The 5,567-nt window shown below is 46.5% G+C and overlaps 1 protein-coding gene across 1 annotated transcript in view; it reads left to right on the forward strand.

Annotated features, from left to right (window-relative positions):
• Window positions 1–5,567, forward strand: part of ESYT3 (extended synaptotagmin like protein 3) — a gene marked incomplete at its 5' end in the record, with an annotated part of 41,542 nt that overhangs the window by 7,187 nt on the left and 28,788 nt on the right. The gene's annotated exons all lie outside the window — the stretch shown is intronic.

Raw genomic sequence — 5,567 nt, forward strand, 5'->3', positions numbered from 1 at the left:
CAGGCAGGGCTGAGAGACCATCCCCCCACCCTGTGCATGAATTTCGTGTATCAGGCCTCTAGTAGTCTCATAAGAGTAGCCATAACTAAGAAGATATAATCATGGCCATATATATTGCATAAAATAAACTTGAAATATAAACCAACAACTGACAGACTGCATGGAGGAGATAAATCAATAGCTGGGTTTAAAAGTTTTCACACATTCCGCTCTGAAAATAAAAAAAGTAGACAAAGAGGAAACAAGAATAAAGAATATTAAAAGGACATGATTAATAACTTGATCACACATGGAACAGTCATAGGAATTAATCACGCATTAAGCCACAAGGGCATTATCAATATATTCCAATGAATTGTCACCCTACTGACTGTCCAGACCACAAAGACATGAAATTAGAAAACAATAATGAATGGATTGCTGTAGAAATCTTGTGTAGATTTCTAAAAACATTACTACTTTAAAAAGTCGTTGTTTAAGAGGAAGTAATAGTAGAAATTATAAAAGAAAAACAATGAAACCACTATGTCAAAAATTTTAGGGGAATTTATAACAAATTATTCAACTCTAAGATTCATAGAGTTCTACTCTAAGAACATAGAAAAGCAATAGTTTTATTTTTTAAATTACAGTTTACATTCAATATTAATTTATATTAGTTTCCAGTGTACAGCACAGTGGTCAGATAGTCATACACTCCACAAAGTAAGATTTAGATCAAATAAGAAGGAAGGAAATAAAAAAGATAAGGATGAAAATAGAAAATTTAAAATAAAGGAAAAGGGGACAGAAAATTAACAAAAGTTAGTTTTCTGAAAAGATTAATACAATAGGCAAAATGTTTGTCAAAGTTTGATTATGAAAAAGAAAAGATGAAAATATGGAATGAAAAAGGAATAAATACAGACATAACATAATGATACAGATTTACTAGTAAAATAATAAAATATTATAAACAAATATTATAAACAACTACATATCAATACATTTGAAAACCTAGATGAAACTTCTAGAAAAAAAGGTGAATTGTTCGAAGGCCACGTTAAGAGATAAGGAGACCTTGAATACCTTGCTAAGCACTAAAGAGAAAAATGGTAACTTACCACCGCCTCAGGCTAAGATGGTTTTCTAGGTAAGATACCCTAGACTTCATGGATCAGATAGTTTCTATAGTTATAAGTTGTTCCAGAAAAGAGAAAGATAAGGAAACAGCTATCTCACTCATTTTCCGATTTGTTGTAAAATCTTTATATCGAAACCAGATAAGAACTGAACAAGAACAGAAGTTGTAGGTATCATCTCAAATCCTGAGTGTATAAAACCTCAATGAACTATCAGCCGACTCAACATACTACGAAAAGGGGGGTTAACCCAGGAACTTGAGATGGTTCTGCTTTAAGAAACGTCAGTTAAGTTGACCACGTTAGTGAACAAAAGGGAAAAAATAATGTATCTCACTAGATATGAGAAAATGTTGAATGGAGCTCAAACCCTTAAGTAATGAAGCTCTTGGGAGCGTAGGATTTGAAGGGAACGTCCTCCTCCTGACAGGCCGTCCTCTAAAACTGTTCAGCAAAAATCGTCTCAACACCTTGCGGACGGATCACGAGAATTCTCGTGTTTTCTGTTCGAAGGCTTGTGGCCAATCACAAGAATTCTTTAAAAAGCTATAAGCTTGTAAGAACATGTGATAAATAACTTCAAAATGGCAATAGGTGTTTAATTTTAAATCGTGCCTTTAACATTTATGTAAAACGTTTTTTTGTACTCACTCGTTCAGTAGAATCTTATATGACCACTGGGTAAAGCTAGCGATAAAACTCCCGGCCCACCGGCCCGCAGTGTGTTAGAAAGTTCCCTTTGAGGTCAGGGACAAGGGAGATGCTCACTCCCTCCCTGCTAGTCACCCAAGAGAAACAAATAGTAAAGATAAGGGCAGGGAGCCAAGAACAACAGTGGTTATTTTTGGAGATTATAAATGTATGTAAATAACCTCTGAGAATCAGTGAGTGGTTAGAGCTAGTCACAGGTTTCAACCAAGTAGCCCAGGAAATGAAATTTCTAATAACCGTAAAACCGGCAAAGTCAGCTAACAAAAATGTCCAGGACTTTCATTGAACGCAGTTTGTGATCCTATGTGAATACAGCCATGTGAATTAATAGAGGGAAATATTCTGTTCATGGATGCAGACTTAATATTGTAAAGATGTCAGTTCTCTTACAATTTATCTATAAATTAAAAAATAGAGCAATCAAAATCCCAGGAGGATTTTTTTTGAGACTGATAAGATGATGCTAAGGTTCATACGGAAGTATAAATACCTACAGGTTTCTGAATCAGCCAAAAAAAGAAAAGTAAAAAGAGGGGATTCACCCTACCCAGGTGATACTGCAAAGCCAGAGAGATTAAAACAGAATGGCAATGGAGCAGGAACAGACCATGCTAAGTTCACCAAGTTCCGCAACACATGGAAATGCACACGACTTATGAGGGAAGCAGCCTCACAAGTTAGGAGAAAAGTGGACTTTTTTTTTTTTTTTTTTAGTATGTGATGTTAGAAAATTGCCTTAGAGCAGCGGTTCTCAACCTGTGGGTCGCGGCCCCTTTGGCGGTCAAACAACCCTTTCACAGGGGTCACCTAAGACCATCCTGCATATCAGATATTTACATTACGATTCATAACAGTAGCAACATTACAATTATGAAGTAGTTACGAAAATTTTATGGTTGGGTCACAACATGAGGAACTGTATTTAAAGGGCCAGAAGGTTGAGAACCACTGCCCTAGAGTGTAGAGAGAAATGAAATGATAAGCCTCTCTCACCCACCATTTAAAAATTCCAGATTGTAGAGGTAGATGTAAGTGCAACAGCTAAAAAATATAGCCAGTAGATAAAAACAGAGTAACTGAGAATTTGGAGTAGGTAAAGATCCCCGAAAGACCAATGATAATGGAAAAATATACTAATTTGTGTACGTCGGGCTGAGTACTGGGCACTAGGAGCTGCTCCATAAATGTCAGTCTCTTCATTTCGTTCCCTGGTCCAGACCTAGTCAGGGACACCAAGAAGGCAGCCTGGCCGCTGTATGGCTCCCTGGGGAGAGACGGCAGGCCGAGTGGCCGAGGAGGCCTTCAGAGTGCCTGAGGCAGAACCTGAGGGTCTCTTCTTTTCTTGTTCTGAATTGCTGCTCTGTCTGGGGGTTCATTTCCGCTGTCTGGAGGAATGTCTTAGCAAGAAGCCTTCAATGCAGGCCTGGGTGGCCCAGAGACACCAGGCACAGGTCATCAGTGCGGGCCTGGGCATCCCGTGGCCGTCCTCACCGTCAGGGTGAGTGTGGGTCATGCTAAAGCAAGAGATGGGCTGGCCAGTGGCACCTCCCAGCCACCCCTGTGACCTCCAGAGTCATGCCAGGAGCTTGTTAAAAATAAAATGGAAGGCCCCGCCCTGCCGCACCGATTCAGCAGCTGCGGGGCAGCTCAGGATCTTTGACTTAGTTCCCAAGTGTGGCCAACCTGGGTCACCTCTCCAGGGTTCAGGAGATGAGAACTGCTCAGCTCCCAGGGGTGCAGAACTGCCTGGGGAGGAAGGGGTATACATATATGTAAGTTTGCCTGGGGCAGGATGAGTGGGCAGTGCAGTGGTTAGGATGGGAGGAGCATAAGGAGTCCAGCCTGAAGTGCCAGTGAGAGCCCAGCTGTAAACAAACTCTCCTCTGTGATGCCCCCTCCGCCCGCCCCCTCGGTTCTGAGCCCCGCACTGGAATGGTCTGTGACTTGCCTGCTTCCTTCACTAGCCTGGGAGCCCCTTGAAGGCAAGCACGTTGCATTCATTCATTCATTCATTCATTCATTCCTCAAATATGTATGAAGACATTCGCATGCCAGGGGCAGGCCCATTATAATGGGGACCCAGGCTGAGTCAGCCCACTAGAACTTCCAGTCCGGTCAGGAGGCAGGCAGGGAGCGCGAGCAGCTCCAACGTGTGCTAAGTGCTGCGGGGGAGACTCAGCAGCCACGCAATGGGGACACTCATCCCCCACTTGCGAGGGCTGGATGGTGATGAGCGGGGTAATTAAAGGAGAACAGGGAAGGGCTGCAGCCCCACAGCGAGGTATGTGTGGCCTTGGCTGAGGACAGAAAAGGTCAAGGTGACTGCAGTTCAGATGGGAGGGCTGTTCTGGGGGCTGAGGCCAGGGTATGGGCTGGGGCCCTCGCAGAGCCCTCGTGCAGGCGTTTTTACTTCAGTGCTGGGCCTTGTGGGAGGGACAGGGCGAGGTCCCACCCTCCACTCCCCAGGCCCCCGGCGTGGGGCCTGCCCGGGGCAGCTGCCGGGCATGTGTGGTGAACGGGCTGCTCTTCTCCAGCCGGACTGGGGGCCCGACCCCAGCTCCTGCCACTTCCTCCCCGTCATCCCCCTCTGTTCTGGGGCCTGGGCCAGCTCTCCTTCTGGGAACCAGCAAGTATTCCTTCAGCACCTCGAAAGTCAAGAACTGTGTCCGCGAGAATCCAGTGCTCCGCCTCCTGGGGAATGGCTCTCCCCTGGGCAGGTGGTCTCGCCAGGGTCTGGGCCTTGAGGGCATCCTGGGGCTTGGTGGGTGTGCACTGGTGTGAGGGCTGCATGGGCACCTCTGCTCAGTCCCTGGACAGTGATGGGAAGGGCAGGCCCTTTCTCCACCTGGGGAGGCCGCGGGCCCTGGTGGGTCTGTCTGAGCCGGCCTCGCGCTCTGGGACTGGGGCGTGGCGGCAGCAGTGGCCATGTTATTGATCCGTGTTTTGTGCCGGCCGCCCCGTACACTCTGCCCTCTGTCCATCCCAGAAACCCCGGGGGAGGGGGTGAGAAGCTCAGCAGATACACGTGGTGACTCAGACCCTGTGGGAGGGTAGTAAGCTCCCTGCTCCCAGCAGGTCGGTAAGGGTTAGCCAACAGGATTTTCACTTCATCTTGGGGACCTGCCCTCTCCCCGGATGTGCAGGACTCAGCAGCAGGCACTGGCTGGGGCTGTGACCCGGAGAGAGCTTTGCTGTGGGACAACTGCGTGTCTCCCTCTCCTCCCCCCCATGCGGGGCCTCCTTCCTGGGGAAGGGGTGGGGCTCCTGGAAGCTGAGGGTGGTCCCCCTTAGCAGCCCATCCCCCACTTGCTAGTGTAATAAGCAACAGGATGCCCTTTCTGGCTTTTCAAATTGGTAACGGTTACCATTAGAGTCTGCACCATCACAGTACATGGTTAAGAGAAAAAAAGCCGTGACCTCCATTTCTGTGAAAACTGCACATGTTTGCTTCTGGAAAAGACTGAAAGGAAATGTATCCACCTGTTAACGCGACTGCGACCTTACCACTGGTGGCATTCTCTGATAAATATTTCCCTTTGGCTTAGCTACATCTTCTAGGTTTTCTACCGAGTGTTGGCCATTAAAAGGAATAGGGGGACAGAATTTGCCAGGAGCAAACTCAGTGTTATGTGGGGAGAGGCTCAGGTGGGGGCTCCTGGCTTCACCAGGAGGGTGGGCCTTGTTTGCACAAGTGAATGAGCGAGTTCCAGCCTGTGGGCCAAGGGGGCGGGGTGT

The sequence above is a fragment of the Myotis davidii genome, unplaced genomic scaffold (genome assembly GCF_000327345.1).
Source record: "Myotis davidii unplaced genomic scaffold, ASM32734v1 scaffold415, whole genome shotgun sequence".
Classification (NCBI taxonomy): domain Eukaryota; kingdom Metazoa; phylum Chordata; class Mammalia; order Chiroptera; family Vespertilionidae; genus Myotis; species Myotis davidii.